The sequence below is a fragment of the Bos indicus genome, chromosome 5, assembly GCF_029378745.1.
Source record: "Bos indicus isolate NIAB-ARS_2022 breed Sahiwal x Tharparkar chromosome 5, NIAB-ARS_B.indTharparkar_mat_pri_1.0, whole genome shotgun sequence".
Classification (NCBI taxonomy): Eukaryota; Metazoa; Chordata; class Mammalia; order Artiodactyla; family Bovidae; genus Bos; species Bos indicus.
Window position 1 is genome coordinate 67,844,884 of NC_091764.1, and position 17,172 is coordinate 67,862,055.

Genomic DNA, 17,172 nt, shown 5'->3' on the forward strand with positions numbered 1-17,172 from the left:
CCTTGGAGGGAAAGTTATGACCAACCTAGATAGCATATTGAAAAGCAGAGACATTACTTTGCCAACAGGTCCGTCTAGTCAAGGCTATGGTTTTTCCAGTGATCATGTATGGATGTGAGAGTTGGACTGTGAAGAAAGCTGAGCGCAGAAGAATTGATGCTTTTGAACTGTGGTGTTGGAGAAGACTCTTGAGAGTCCCTTGGACTGCAAGGAGATCCAACCAGTCCATCCTAAAGGAGATCAGTCCTGGGTGTTCATTGGAAGGATTGATATTGGAGCTGAAACGCCAATACTTTGGCCACCTGATGCAAAGAGCTGACTCATTTGAAAAGACCCTGATGCTGGGAAAGATCAAGGGCAGGAGGAGAAGGGGACGACAGAGGATGAGATGGTTGGATGGTATCACCGACTCAATGGACATGGGTTTGGGTCTGGGAGTTGGTGATGGACAGGGAGGCCTGGTGTGCTGTGGTTCATCGGGTCACAAAGAGTCGGACACGACTAAGCAACTGAACTGAACTGGCATACACTAAGCTTTCTCAGTGGGGATTGGGGAAAAAATTTGAGTTGATTGCCATGCCCAACTGAATGCATTTCTTAGGCTCAGAGTCTGAATTCTGACTCTACAGTGGCCAACAAACCCTGTGAGGTACGGAGAAGTGGGAAAACCAAAATGCCTTCTTTGGGAGCAAACTGAAACTCGTCTCTCAAGGAAGAATACACTGGGATCTTCATTCTGCAACTAAAGATCCCCCATGCTGCAAGTAAGACCTAGTGCAGCCTAATAAATAAATATTTTAAAAAAACTACACTGGGATCCACTCCAGAAGGTGAGTTGCAGATATACCAAAGAGGCAGATAGAGACAATGGGGAGGGATGTTGAAAGGTGACAAGACCAGGACAGGAGGATCAGGTTGATACAAACACCTAAGAACTTCTGCCCCAGACCTCAGGTGTTTTATACACTGAGCAGGAGAGGCCCAGGGCACAGGGCCTGTGAGATATTTGGAACTTTTGAAAATATTTGGGATCTTGCAAAAAATACTGCTCTAAAATACAAAGAGAAAAAGCTCAGAATGTAAGTTAATGAAGGTTGCTCTGCTGTGCTTAGTCACTCAGTCGTGTCCGACTCTGTGACACTATGGAACTGTAGCGTGCCAGGCTCTTCTGTCCATCGGATTCTCCAGGCAAGAATACTGGAGTGGGTCGCCACGCTTCACTCCAGGGGCTCTTCCTGACCCAGGGACTGAACCAGCATTTCGTTTGTCTCCTGCATTGGGCGGCAGGTTCTTTACCACTAGTGCCACTTGGGAAGCCCCTTGTATTAAAACCATGAACTGTGAAGCCACATTGCCTGTGGTCAGATCTTGGCTCCTCATTTACTTTGTGACTTCTGGCCAACAACACCTGAGTTGTTGTTTATAGTCTCCCCGAGCTTCTATTTCCTCATGTTCTGTAATCCCATATATAAGATGGGGATAGTTATACTACTAATTTCAAAGACTGTTGAAAAGGTTAAATGAGCAAAACACTTAGACGCGTGCTTGGCATACTCTAAGGATGTGTACTGACTGTTATTATCATTGCTTTCTTAGTTGGAAAGAATTCCAAAACGTGAAATTGTAGCCAAATTAAATGAATTTCTCATGAATTTCTCAAATTAAATGAAATTAAAGTAATTTCAGGGCTTCCCTGATAGCTCAGTTGGTAAAGAATCCACCTGCAATGCAGGAGACCTGGGTTCAATCCCTGGGTTGGGAAGATCCCCTGGAGAAGGAAAAGGCTACTCACTCCAGTATTCTTGGGCTTACCTTGTGGCTCAGATGGTAAAGAATCCGCCTGCAATGCAGGAAACCTGGGTTCCATCCCTGGGTTGGGAATATCCCCTGGAGAAGGGAAAGGCTACCCACTCCAATATTCTGGCCTGGAAAATTCCATGGACTATATATAGTCCATGAGGTTGCAAAGAGTCGGACACTAGTGAGTGTCCGACTGACTTTCACAGGAAAGTAATTTCAGAAGCAAAATTATAAGAACTCTTTCCAAAAGATTTCTTAAAACACTGTATCAAGCAAATACAAATGTAAAGAAAATAGTGTCAACCATGATCAACTCATGGCCCATCTTGTTTATCTACATCCCTACCCACTGCCCTGCCCCCAAGCCAGGATTATTTTCAAAAACATTCTAGACATCCATCCTATCATTTTGTTTGTAAATATTTCAACATTTACTTTGAAAAGACAAGGGCTCTTAAAAAAATATAACCACAAAAACACAAAATATAACCCCCCAAACCCAGTAAATATAAATAAACAATAAAATTGTAATACCATCAAATATCTACCCAGAAGTTCAAATATGTGTGTTTGTTTATAGAGCTGGTTTTTTAAAAGAGTTGTTTGAATTAAGGTCCAAATAAAGTCCAGTCATTGTAAATGAATGATGTCTCTTAAATGCCTTTTGATCTTACTGACAATTTTTCTTGTTGAATAAACCAGGTGTTTGTCCCATGGAATTTGTCAGAGTCTGGATTATGCTACTTTGTACCTTTCAGAGTCACTTCATACTCCTCCTTTTCCTGGTATTTCCTCTGAGTTCTTTGGTAGTCAGACCAAGTTACCTGACTAGATTCTTATGTAATCAGAATTCTTTAGAAACCTCAGTCAGAGGACCTCTATCAGGAAGCACACAGTATCTGGCTGTATTTCTTTTTGAGACATTTGCAACCATTGATGATCATTGCCTAGATCCATTAATTCATTCAATGTTGTAGAATGGTGATATTCTAATTTTATCATTCCTTCTTTTAATAATTGGAATACTATAAAAAAGAAATGTTCCTTCATCAATTAATTGGTTACCCCAAAGCATAGTTTGTATAAAAGAGGCAAGGTAAATGTTTGATTCTTTCTCTTTATTAATAGTTTTCAGAATAATGACTTAGTTCTCTAGCATCTTCCAGTACAGGGTTGTTTGCTATTTTGGTCACAGTTATTTCTTCATAGTATGGTTATATTACAATTGAATATACAGTTAACTTCTTTTTTTTTTTTTTAACTTGCTTTCACTGTTAAATATTGTTTTTTATTTAACATTATTTTTCTAATTATATAAAATATCAAAAGATCCCTTGAATCTGCAAAACAAGGTACATTCAACGACTAACTTGTATTTCTATTCTTTCCAATCAGTTTCTTTTTCTCCCTATAGATAACTGTTCATTTTAATGGTATATTTTCCCATTGTCCTTTTCTCTGCCAAATAAGTAAATATACATACATATACATAAAGATTTGTATCTCCCTCTTTTTAGATAAACATTGGCATATTAAACCCTCTTTTGCAAATAACATAGCAAAAATTTTAAAAGTATATTTAATATATGATGTGGTGTTCTTTGGAGGGAATGATGCTAAAGCTGAAGCTCCAGTACTTTGGCCACCTCATGCGAAGAGTTGACTCATTGGAAAAGACTCTGATGCTGGGAGGGATTGGGGGCAGGAGAAAGAGGGGACGACAGAGGATGAAATAGCTGGATGGCATCACCGACTCGATAGACGTGAGTTTGAGTGAACTCCGGGAGTTGGTGATGGACAGGGAGGCCTGGCATGCTGCGATTCATGGGGTCGCAAAAATCAGACATGACTGAGCGACTGAACTGAACTGAACTGAACTGTGGTGCTATTTTGATGTTTGCTATAATAAGCAAGCAGGCCTACGCAAGCTTAAAAAAAAAAAAAAAGCCCGCTGCTTTTATCTTTCCAGCCAGATAAGATCCATCTCTAAACCAGGCCAGTTTGAGGTGCATAGAGTGATTGAAACCAGCCGGCTGAACGTGGGAAGCTTCGTGGAAAGGATCCCGGCGCAGAGTTCTACCCTCAACACCTTTGTGTAGGGCTTGGGCTTTCAGAAGGTAAGATGAATGATCTCATTAGGTGGACCGCATTAGCTGTTTGACTCTTTAACAAATACAGCACCTTAGAATGAGACTTACAAAAACAGCACCTTAGCATGAACACTTTCTGTGCTGTTTTGGTTTGTAGTTTTGAGTTTTTGAGTTTGCGGCTCAAAACATCCCCTTGTATCAGGAGAGGAGGACTCTAGACCCAGAAGCCCATCGGCCAGCAGGGGGCGGGGCGGGGGCGGGGCCGCAGGTGGGTTGTGGGTGGGGCTGGGGTGGGTCTGACTGTTTAGGGGACGTGGCCGGACTCCCGCCGGGCGAGGGAGGTGGAAAGCTGGCTAGGCTGGGTGGCGTGGAGTGGGTGTCTGCTAGCCCACCGAGCTCAACGTGAGCAGCTGAGGCTCTTCCTGCAGGATGATTCTTCCGTCTAAGCCCAGTCACGCCTCCTCTCTCGCGGCCCCCAGAACCTGGTGTACCAGGCAGCCGAGAAGGAGGAGAGGCCGGTGTAGTGAAGGAGCGAAAAGTATCTAGAATAATCTGGAATACTCGTCCTCTCTTCGGCACAGTCTCAGGCTGCATCTCTGTGACCAGGTCTCGCTAGGAGGTCTGTCTTCTATTACACTCAACGTCTGCTCTCTCTGGTTCCTACGTCTGACTTGTTTGCTCAGACTAACTTTGGTTTTCATTAGAAAGTGTATTTCCCCCTGCATTGACAGCGGCTTCGTTGCTGGGTTGGAAAGAGGAGGAACATAGTAATCTAACCTCTAAAGAAGGCTCCTCCGGGGATTCTCAAGTTTCTTGACTCAGAAAAAGGGCAGGCGTGAATGATCGTAGGTAGAAGCACATTGATGAGGGCATATACCCAAGTAGAATTCTGTGTGGCTGTGAAAAAGAAAGACGGGTAGATCTATAGGTACCTATATGGAGGAATGTGTATAACATATTGATGACTACAAAATAAATCAAGTTGCAAAATTATGTGCATGTTTGTAAATGTATTGGAAAAGTGCATAGTAATGTTATCAGAGATTTCTTCTAGGAAGTGAGGTTGGAGAATAATTCTATCCCCGACAATGCTTTCTGCTGCAAGTAAAGAACACCTCAACTCAGTGGCTCACACAATAAGAAAATGTATTGCCTTCAAAACAAGAAGTCCACGGGGAGGGGGACCCTGGGGTTGATCAGTTCAATAGGTCAGAACACCATTGGAGACCTAGGTTCTTTCCATCTCTCTGCTTTGCCATTCTCTGGGAGCAGGCCTTGTTTTCGGGCAGCTCCCTTCAAGGGGCTTAAGTGCAGCAGTCTCAGGAGAAGCATCCATACTTAGAATTCTCAGCAGAGAAGGCCAAAAGCACCGAGTGAAAGTCACCTTTGATCAAACTTCACCTGTCAGGGGAGTCTCATGTCTCCCAGGAACAAGTCTGTCTTAGCATCCCAACCGCACTTCATCACTGGCTGGAAGCCACCCTGGAAAGCAGAGCCTTAGGTGCTCAGAGACTGTCAAGTTAGTTAGGGTCCCTGTAGCTGGAGAGCTGAAAAAGAATTCTCTCTTTTTAGGAATAAATGCCCCAACAGACTTTTCCTATGTGTTACAAGGATCACATGTCCATGTGTAAGCCAGCTGAGACCACTATGATTGATAAAGGTAGACCAATAAGAACCATGCCTTCAAGATGGTCAAGTGCCCATCTCCCCAGAAGCATGTGTCTATTGGGTGGAAGATGGGAAACTGCAAAAATATTTTGTTAGGAAGAAGAAAGTGAGCACGTATTACTTATATAATGATAGAATAGGAAAGTTAAGAGAATGGGGTTTAGCATCAAAAAGAAAAATACTTGATTCCATTTTTGTGACTTATAATCTGTAGTCTTGGGCAAGTAACTTAACATCTTCAGGTCATTATTATTAAAAAGTTGAAAGTGATTTTCACATTTTAAAAAACATAGAATACATTAAAGAGATATAGGTTTCTCTTTTGTCCTAGGGAACAAATTATTCCATATCTAAAGATTCAGAAACATATGTGTTATATTATTTACTGCTTTAGGTTTAGTTATTGTTGTAATATTTCAAAGAACTGGAAAAATACATTTCTTCTATAAGCACAAAGGAAAAAAGTCACAATGATTTATTTTTAACAAGCTGAGTAAAAGGTCCTTCTATTTCCTTTCAATTTGTTTGCTGTTTAGAATGATAGAATAATATATTTCCCAGAAGGTTGTAAGTTATGGAGTTCTGTGGCTGTTTTGAAAATGATCAGTTTAGTTCTGTTTAGTCATATAGTTAAATATAATCTTGGCTCTTAATAATTTAAAATTATATGAAAGCCCAGTATCTTAATATCACTTTAAGATATGCTAAGAAAACTAGGAAGCTGGGGAATCTTGATTTATTAGTAGGTTTAGGTTTAGATATTTTCCAAAAGATACTAGGTCTTGCAGAAATGAAGTGGTCTTTAGGATGTAAAGTAAGAATTCAGATACACCCCGAACTCTGATGAGATCTTAGTAGGATCATTTATCTTTGCTGCTTTTTAGTTTTCTTGTTTAAAAAATAATAACTAAGCTGTTTAAAGACTACCATATCAGTTATCTATTGCTGCATAAAAAGCCCCTGAAATTTAATGACTTAAAACAAGAATCCTTTAATTTCCTCAACATTTCTTTGGGTTATTCATTTAGACTGAGCTCAACTAGATGGATTTCCTGCTGGTTGTCTAGGCTCACTCCTGTGGTGACAGTCGTCTGGTTGAGAGCTGACTGATCTCTGAGGCCTCAGCTGGGATACTCGTCCTCCAGGAGGCTAGCTCAGGCTTCCTCACATGTCATTCTCAGGGAGCAAGAAAGGGCAAGCCCAGTGTTCAAGCACTTTTAATTCTCTGCTTGTATCATGTGCTGAGTTGTGCCTGCATGCTCAGTCGTGTCCGACTCTTTTCGACCCCATGAACTGCAGCCCGCCAGGCTCCTCTATCCATGGGATTCTCCAGGCAAGAATACTGGAGTGGGTTGCCATTTCCTTCTCCTGGGGATCTTCCCGACTCAGGGGTTGAACTCACGTCTCCTGTGTCTCTTGCATTGATAGGTGCATTTTTTACCACTGAGCCACCTGGGAAGCCCCTGCTTGTACCATGTCTCCTAAAGACATGATACCAATGTCTTCCATTGGTCAAAGCAAGTCCCATGGCCATACCACATGTCAGTGTGGGAGGGGTCTACCTAAGAGACTGGATCTGGGAAACAGTGATAGAGTGGGAGCCATTATTGTAACAATCTGCCCAAGGAACAGCACATAAATCAGTCAGCAAATACAGAGAATTACTGCAGATTCTAAATTCTAAATGAGTTATAGTCATAAAACTTGAGGGTAAGTAAAGCAAATTACTCAAAGTACATTTAAAACTGCACAACACCTGGAGAAAAGAGTGGTTTTGAATTCAAAATGAAATTTATTAATATAGCAAAATTGTCATTAGTTTGACATCTGCTTGTCTAGAAACACCCTCCCCAGATGAAAGGTGATGTGGACAGTCCCACTCAGAATCTAGTCTCATCTTGACCACCGATCTTAGGAGCTTCTCTGCTCCCTTCATTTCTTTTCCTTGCACCTGAAATCAATTGTCTTTATACATTTAAAAGAGTTTGTATGTTTTAACTATACATACATTTGTTTATCTTCCTTTCCTCCAGTACAGTGTATAGAAAGCTCCATGATGACAAGAGCAATGTCTGTTTCACTCCTAATTTGTATTAAGCATCTAGCATGGGACTTGGCATATAACAGGACCTAATAAATGTTTCTTGAGAAGTGAATGAAATGATGGACTTCTCTGGTGGTACAGTGAATAGGAATCTACCTGCCAGTGCAGATGACAAGGGTTTGATCCAGGGTCTAGGAAGATTCCACAAGCCGTGAAGCAACTTAGCCCATGCATTACAATGACTGAGCTGCTTTCCAGAACTTGTGAGCTGCAACTACTGAGCCCATGAGTGAGCCCATGCATCCTAAAGCCTATGCTCTGCAGCAAGAGAAGCCACTTCAGTGAGAAACCCATGCACTGCGATGAAGAGTAGCCCCTGCTCATCACAACTAGAGAAAGCCTGTGCAAAGCAACTGAGATGCAGCATGGTCAAAAATAAAAATAAATACATTTAAAAGTTTGGGAGACTTCTCCGGTAGTACAGTGGGTAAGAATCTGCCTGCCAATGCAAGGAGACACAAGTTTGATCCCTTGTTCAGGAAGATCCGACACGCACAGGAGCAACGAATCATGCACTGCAACTACTGAACCCACATGCCACAAGTACTGAAGCCTGTTCTCCACAGTGAAGGGCAGCCCCACTCTCCAAAACTAGACAAAGTCCATGTGCAGCAATGAAGACCCAGCACAGCCAAAAATAAATACATAAATATATTTTAAAAATGTTGAAAAGCGAATGAAATGAAAATCCACACAAATGCAACACATACCTCCTGATGTGTCCCAGAAACAAGCATCTTCTGTTCTGAAACTACAGTCACCTTTCCCATCTCTTAATGGATGATTCATCCTGTCAATAATTTGTCAGGGGAGGGCAGTAGTTCCTTACTTTAAACTCTGGTCTCCCTATACCTCTTCTGTGAACCAATTCTTCTCTGAACTGTGGCAGAATCAAGTCCCATGGATTCTACCTAAGCTCAACCTGAGCTCTGCCTCCCACCCTCCCTTCTGCCATTGCCTTTGGGGGCTTTGTCACTTCTCATCAGGATTCCAAACTTAGCCTCCAAACTGGGCTCCTTGCCAGCCATCTTGCCCGATCCCACCTCACCTTCTTGTCAGCTGCCAGAGACATCATCATAAAAATACTTGAAAAATTAATTCTCAGGTGAAAAACCTCCCCCAAACCTAGAGATAAGATCAAGTCCGGACGCTTTGGCGTGAGGTTCAAGGCGCTTCACAGTCTGCCCTGAGGTCCCTCTCCTGGCTCCTCTCTCATCACCGGCCCTCCTTCCTCCCATCCAGCCCCTGCCCCAGCTGTGGGGAATGTTCCAGTGTTGAATAAATGTGCCTACCCTGCCAGAATGGCCATAACTTGATGCCAGCTGTCTCCTTGACCTGGCATTTCTTCACCTCTCCTCCCCCACCTCATGATCTCCTTTATCACTGCTCAGACCTGACTCAGAATTAAATTCTCAGGAAGTCTGTCCAGCCTCCACTGTTCATGTCTCTATTAAAACCCTCGAATGTGATGTTGTAAGTCTGAAATCCCAGTTCCTACTGTTGCCAGCAAGCAAGGAGATTTGTTGAATAAAATGATTGAAGGAAGGAGGAAAACAAGAAATTAGACATGGAAAAAAAAAAAAAAAAGTGTGTTCCACAGTTGGCACCCCATCCTTCACCTCTTTCTTCCTTCTGCCTCTCTATTAGGCTGGATAAGTTACTCTGCAAAGTCTTTTGTGGAGAATATCTGTTGTAATTGTCTGCCTGACTGACATCCCTTCCCTCTTCTGCAAACAGCATCCTTCTTCCTTGTAGAAAAACCTTCCCATTTAGTATGAGTGTGTGTGTGTGTGTGTGAATGGCTTAGTTGTGTCCAACTTTTGTGACCCCCATAGACTGTAGCCCACTAGGCTCCTCTCTCCATAGAATTCTCCAGGCAAGAATACTGGAGTGGGTAGCCATTCTCTTCCTCAGGGCATCTTCTCAACCCAGGGGTTGAACCCGGGTCACCTGCATTGCAGGCAGATTTTTTTTACCATCTGCGCCACCATGGTTCTGCTCATATCCAGCTCCCAAGGGACTCTATGTCCTCAGACATAATGAATGGCTCCGGATTGGGCACATGACCCAAATGAGACCATTCAAAATCCTACTTAAAAAAAAGTCTTCCTTGAGATTTTTCTGCCAATGGGATTTGGGGAAATGCTCTCCTGCCTCTGAGGAGACTAAGCTGGTAGGAGGTAAGTTGGAGCTGCCAGTGATCATTATATTCTCCAGTAGAGAAGACCTGTTTAACAGAAAGGGAGTCCTGATAACATCATTTGAGCTCCTGGATCAAGATGTGCCTGAAGCCAACAGCCTTTCCTTCCCATGCGTCAATGAGTTGTCTTTTCATTTAATCTAGTTACTTCGGTGTTTGTGTCAATTGCACCTGAAAGAGTCCCCAATGACTTTATTTTTTTAATAAAAATGCTTCATTATTATCTCACCTTTACTCTGAGAAAGTGTGGATTAGACATGAAAAGTAAGGCACTGCTCTCACAATATCGGGTAGGAGGCAGAATCTTTGGGTGAGGAAACTATGGGTCTCTAGCCTCTCTTGGTTCGGTTTCTGTGAGTCAGAGCAGAGTCTTGGGTCACTGCAGCTTCATTCTTGTCTGGTTGTGCAAGAAATCAGGCAAACCCATTTCCAAATGTAAATACCAAAATTCATTCCTTTGGCTAAGTTTAGCTTTTTTTTGGCTTAGTTCTCTTTTGGATTGTAAACATTCTTGCTGTTGCAGATACTATCCGTATGGCCACTTTAAGATGTCTGGGTTAAGAAGCCTGGTGCTTGGTACTTCCCTAATGGACCAGTGGCTAGGATTCTGAGTTCCCAGTGAAGGGGACTAAGGTTGGATTCCTGGTCAGGGGACTAGATCCCACATGCTGCAACTAAGAGTTCACATGCGACAACTAAAGATCCTGAAACAGCACTGCCAAATAATTAAAAGAAGAATAAGAAACCTGATGTTCCTTCTCCAAGTACTAAAGCCATGGGCCTTTCCACCTCGTTCCCCCTGCTCCCAGTGATTTTCACAAACCATAAAGTTTATTCTTACTAATGTTCAGAAAAATCTAAAATGAGCACTTACTCCTAGATCCTTCTGTCAAAGTCTGTCTCAAGCACAGAAGATGTAACATGGCTGCTGAATAGAAATACTAGGAAACTTGAGAAAGGCCTCACACATTTTTGGGGAACCAGTTGGTGCCTGTGGGTGCATACTCAGTGGCTCAGTTGTGTCAGACTCTGGAATCCCATGGCCTGCAGCCTGCCAGGCTCCTCTGTCCATGGAATTTTCCAGGCAAGAATACTGGAGTGGGTTGCCATTTCCTACTTTAAGATCTCTCCATACACAGGGCTTCAAAGGGTTTTTTGTGTTTTTTTTTTCCAAACGGAGAATCCTTCTTTAGAAGTTCTCAGTAAAATTATGGGCCATTTTTGGAAAGAGAAACTGTAAAAGAGGCAGGAGTGACAAGACTCAACTAGTACAAAAATCTGCTTTTAAACCATTGTTGGCAGCTCAAAAGAGGCCTCTGAACCCCTGGGATGATGCTGAGAAAGGAGCACAGGTGACATGCCTGCCAAATACAATCAGCTGGACTCTTTCACTTGAGGATAGCTTGTCTAAAAGGGTCCATGAAAAGCTAGCATTAGAAAGGAGTGTCCAGGAGGCCGGGAACACGAGCTATATGTGGCTTGCTCATTGACTTTCTTTTCTTTTGCTCTGTAGCAACCTTGAGATCACTGCCGAGTGAGCCCCTTCAAGGAGTTCTCGTTGAGATCAGGTGCAAATCTTCCATCTCATAGTTATCGATAAATGTGCTAGGGGACTTCCTTGGCGGTCCAGTGGTTAAGACTCCTCGCTTCCAATGCAGGGTGCATGGGTTCAATCTGGTGGGGGAACTAAGATCCCGCATGCTGCACAGTGCAGCCAAAATAAAAAAATAAACAAGGCTGGCACTAATCTCCCTGAAACTTATCTTGGGTCCATGCTTATGAAGCAATACACAAACTTGGCAGCTTACAACCACGTGCCATATACCACCTCACAGACTGGTAGCCAGGGATCTAGCCAGGGTGAGTTCTTATCTGAAGGATCAATAGAAAAACCTGCTTCCAAGCTCATTTTTCTTTTTTTAAGTTAATATATTTTTTAAAAAGTATGTGTTTATTTTGCTGCATCGGATCTTATTCTCTTCATGTGGGATCCTTCGTTGTGCTGCATGGTGGTGCATGGACTCTAGTTGTGTCCCAAGGGCTCAGTTGTTGCAGCACACAGACTTTACTGCTCTGCAGCATGTGGGATCTTATTTCCCGAACCAGGGATTGAACCCACAGTCCCTGTATTGGAAGGCAGATTCTTAGCCACTGGACCACCAGGGAAGTCCCCTTAAGTTTTTAAAAGGAGTTTCTTTTTAAATATGGTTTGCATTCATGATTCAAAATTCAAGAGATACCAAAAGATATGCAGCTGAAGTCACACCCACCTCTGTCTCCACGTCCCTAGTCCCTCACTGGAAACAACTATTGTTCAGTTCAGTTCAATTCAGTTCAGTTGCTCAGTCATGTCCGACTCTTTGCGACCCCATGAATCGCAGCACGCCAGGCCTCCCTGTCCATCACCAAGTCCCGGAGTTCACTCAGACTCACGTCCATCGAGTAAGTGATGCCATCCAGCCATCTCATCCTCTGTCATCCCCTTCTCCTCCTGCCCCTAATCCCTCCCAGCATCAGAATCTTTTCCAATGAGTCAACTCTTCGCATGAGGTGGCCAAAGTACTGGAGTTTCAGCTTTAGCATCATTCCTTCCAAAGAAATCCCAGGGCTGATCTCCTTCAGAATGGACTGGTTGGATCTCCTTGCAGTCCAAGGGACTCTCAAGAGTCTTCTCCAACACCACAGTTCAAAAGTATCAATTCTTCTGCGCTCAGCTTTCTTCACAGTCCAACAATCACATCCATACATGGCCACAGGAAAAACCATAGCCTTGACTAGATGGACCTTTGTTGGCAAAGTAATGTCTCTGCTTTTCAATATGCTGTCTAGGTTGGTCATAACTTTCCTTCCAAGGAGTGTCTTAATTTCATGGCTGCAGTCATCATCTGCAGTGATTTTGGAGCCCCAAAAAATAAAGTCAGCCACTGTTTCCCCATCTATTTCCCATGAAGTGATGGGACCAGATGCCATGATCTTCGTTTTCTGAATGTTGAGCTTTAAGCCAACTTTTTCACTCTCCACCTTCACCTTCATCAAGAGGCTTTTGAGTTCCTCTTCACTTTCTGCCATAAGGGTGGTGTCATCTGCATATCTGAGGTTATTGATATTTCTCCCGGCAATCTTGATTCCAGCTTGTGTTTCTTCCAGTCCAGCGTTTCTCGCGATGTACTCTGCATGTAAGTTAAATAAGCAGGGTGACAATATACAGCCTTGACGTACTCCTTTTCCTATTTGGAACCAGTCTGTTGTTCCATGTCCAGTTCTAACTGTTGCTTCCTGACCTTCATACAAATTTCTCAAGAGGAAGGTCAGGTGGTCTGGTATTTCCCATCTCTTTCAGAATTATTGTTACTACTTTGTAAATCCTTACACAGATAGAATCTGTACTTATAAGCAAGTACATATATAGATTCTTTTTCTCTTTTCTCTTTTTAAAAACAAAAAACAGAATGGTAGTATGCTGTTCATGTGGCTATATACCTTGCTCTGGCTTATTATACTTAAAAATGATTTTGGAGACTGTGCATATTAGCACATTAAAGCTTTCTCATTCTTTTTATGGAGGCCAAGCATTTCCTTTTATGGATATGTCATCATTTATTTGGACTTCCCCTGTGGCTCAGCAGTAAAGAATCTGTTTGCAATGCAGGAGACATTAGGTTCAATCCCTGGGTTGGGAAGATCCCTAGGAGAAGGAAACGGCAGCCCATCGCAGTATTCTTGCCTGGGAAATCCCATGGACAGAGGAGCCTGGTGGGCTACAGCCTAGAGGGAGTTGCAAAAGAGTGAGACATTACTAAGCAACTAAACAACAACATAATTTATTTAAATGGTCCTCTCTTGCTGGATGCTATACACTGAATGTCTGTATTTCTCCCAAATTCACGTTACATCCTAATGCCCAGTGTGATGGTATTAGGAACCAGGCCTCTGAGTGGTAATTAGGTCATGATAATGGAGCCCTCCTGAATGGGATCAATGTGTTTATAAAGATTAAGATGTGTTTACAAGACTCCACCAAGATCCCTGTCCCCTTCTACCAGGTGAGGACACTGCAAGAAGATGGCCCTCTATGAACAAGGAAGTGTGCTCACACAAGACAGATTTGTTGGTGCCTTGATCTTGGAGTTCCAGCCTCCAGAAATGTGAGGAATAAATTCATGTTTTTAAAACAACTCTCTATCCGTTTTTCCCTACTATCTTTTGTTTCCTGTCCCAGGACACAGCCAATGTTATCAGTTTCATTTGTGAATTGCCAGAGAAGGTTCATGAATATGCAACCATGGACATATATGAATAGATAGATAAACAGATGTTAGATCAGTTGATTGATCTATCGGTATCTTTTTTTACACATTATTACACAAAAGGAAATGCTAACCCACTCCAGTATTCATGCCTGGGAAATGCCATGGACAGAGAAGCCTGGCAGGCTACAGTCCATGGGGCTGCAGAGGGTCAGATACAGTTTAATTAGCAACTAAAAAACAACCACATACCATATTCATATGTACACCCTGCAGTACAATGGCTTTTTAGAAAACTGAACAATATAGAGCAATCTAGAAGAAATTGAATGCTTTTAAAAATGTATTCAGTAAGCTGATTATGTGAACATTTAAGATGCACATGGGGACATGTCAAGAATTTTGAGTTTCGGTTCTTTCTTCTTTACAGCTGTGAGGAAATGAAGTTACAGTCATGCTGCCATTCCAGCCAATCATGGAGAGGCTTCCCTGGTGGCTCAGATGGTAAAAATCTGCCTGTAATGTGGGAGACCTGCGTTCGATCCCTGGGTCAGGAAGATCCCCTGGAGAAGGAAATGGCAACCCACTCCAGCATTCTTGCTTGGAGAATTCCATGGACAGAGGAGCTTGGCAAGCTACAGTCCATGGAGTCGCAGAGTCAGACATGCCTGAGGGACTAACGCTTGATAGAGAGGTGTCACAAAAGCACAAAGGACTGGGAGGAATTTGCCTACAGGATTCTTAAATGGGGTGACATGTGAGGCTGCAGACCAAGTGTTTCTAAGACTACAGGCTCTTCCAGGCTGGTTTTGAATGCACATTCACATACAATGTTGTGTTAGTCAGGGTTCTCCAGAGAGACAGAACCAACAGAATGTGTATGTTTACATACAGAAAAGATTTTAAGAAATTTATAAGGAGCTGGCTCACATTGTTATGGAGGCTGGTAAGTCCAAAATCAGCTGTGTGGATGAGCAGTCTTAATACCCAGAATTGCTGACAATGCAGGTGAAGTCTGAAGTTTTTGCAAAAAGGAAAATGTTCTGAAGCTAGATGGTAGCACAACAATATGCATGTACTTGACACCACCAAACTATACACCTAAAAAATGGTAAATGTTATGTGGGTTTTACTGCGATTAAAAAATAAATTTCATCACTTTAAAAATAACCTTTTATTGTCTCACTATTTCTGTGAGTCAAATTTAGGAACATGAGACTTCCTGATGGTCAGTGGTTAAGACTCTGTGTTTCCACTACAGGGGGCACAGGTTCGATCCCTGGTTGGCAAATTAAGATCCCAAATGCTGCAGTGTGGCCCTCCAAAAAAAGAGATTTAGGAGCAGCTTAGCTGGGTGATTCTGGTACAAGGTCTCATAAAGTTACAGTCAGATGTTGGCTGGGGCTGCAGTCATTGAAGTCATCTGAAGGCTTAACTGGGGTTGGAGGATCTGCTTCCAAGAGCCTTCCATGTGACTTACATGGCTGCTGGCTGAAGGCCTTGGGTCCACAACGCTTATTGGCAGAAAGCCTTAACTTCTCACTGCATGAACCTCTCCCTAGGGCTGCTTGAGCATCGTCATAACATGGCAGCCAGTGTCCCCCAGAACCAGCCGTCCCATTCTCGTGAGAAGCACATGTCATTTATGATTTAGCCACAGATGACTCATATTTACGCAGCATCCTCTTTGTTAGAAGTGAGTCACTGAGTCCTGTTATGCTCAGGGATATTAGTCTCCAACTTTTGAAGGAACTAGCTTTAAATAATTTGTAAACATGCTATAAATCACTCTGGCATTCAAACTGAAGTAGGAAGACATTCTAATAAAAACCACTTAATTTCTCTAAGCGTTTGTTTGCTCAAATGACATAAAGTTTCTTTTTGTTTGCTCAAATGTCAGTGACCAAAGTGATGAAGTATGTGACTGGTCTGGTCTGGGTCTCCTTGAACTTCATGGTATGTGTTGCTGCTGCTAAGTCGCTTCAGTCGTGTCTGACTCTGTGCGACCCCATAGATGGCAGCCCACTAGGCTCCCCCATCCCTGGGATTCTCCAGGCAAGAACACTGGAGTGGCTTGCCATTTCCTTCTCCAACGCATAAAAGTGTAAGGTGAAAGTGAAGTCGCTCAGTCGTGTCCGACTCGTAGCGACCCCATGGACTGCAGCCTACCAGGCTCCTCCGTCCATGGGATGTATGTATTACTCTACCAAAAAAAAGATGGATTCTGTTTCCCAGGGAAAGGGGGATGGGGTGCTAGGTAGTCCAGTGTGGCCAGATATCCATAGTACATACCACATTAACTCAGAAAGTGTCCACATGAGCATACTCCAACAAAGGCATTGCCCTCTGACCTGAGTTAATACTAATTTACCTTGTATTCATGAAGTCAGTTAAAGGAGTCAGCATTTTCCTTCTTTTTAATTTTTAAAAATTGTGATCTAGGAATTCCCTGGTAGGCCAGTGGTTCAGACTCCTCACTTCCATTGTAGGGGGCACAGGTTCAGTCCTTAGATCAGGAATTAGAATCCCACCTGCCTCTTGGTGCAGCCAAGAAAAAACAAAGTAAAAGACACAGAACAGAAAATTCACCATTTTAACCATTTTCAAGTGTCCATCTGAGTGGAATTAGGTACATTCACATTGTTGTGCAACCACCACCATCACGCATCCACAGAACTCTCTTCATTTCCTCAAACTGAAATTCTGGGCCCACTGAACACTAATTCCCTGTTTCTCCCTCCCCACAGTCTCTGGTAACCACCATTCTGCTCTGTGTCTCCACGAATTTGCCTGCTTTAAATATCTCATATAATGGAATCATGCATACTTGTTCTTTCGTGTCTGACTTATTTCACTTAGCATGATGTCCTCTCAGTTCATCTATGTGATAGTGTGTGTCAGAATTTCCTTCCTTCTTAGGCTGAATAATGTCCCATTGCAGGCCTCCCAGGTGGCACTGGTGGTAAAGAACCTGCCTGCTAATGCAGGAGACATCTAGTGTTCTTGCCTGAAGAATCCCATGGACAGAGAAGCTCGGCAGGCTACAACCCATAGGGTCGCAAA

General features: G+C 42.9%; 1 protein-coding gene across 1 annotated transcript in view; it reads left to right on the forward strand.

Moving 5' to 3' along the window:
- HCFC2 (host cell factor C2) overlaps nt 1-15,279 on the forward strand; it is a 114,985-nt gene extending 99,706 nt beyond the window's left edge. The window contains exons 17-19 of the transcript XR_011566666.1: nt 3,770-3,917; nt 13,906-14,007; nt 14,540-15,279. The gene's annotated coding sequence lies outside the window, so the exon portion shown is untranslated. The remainder of the gene's footprint in view (nt 1-3,769; nt 3,918-13,905; nt 14,008-14,539) is intronic.
- The last annotated feature ends 1,893 nt before the right edge of the window (nt 15,280-17,172 follow it).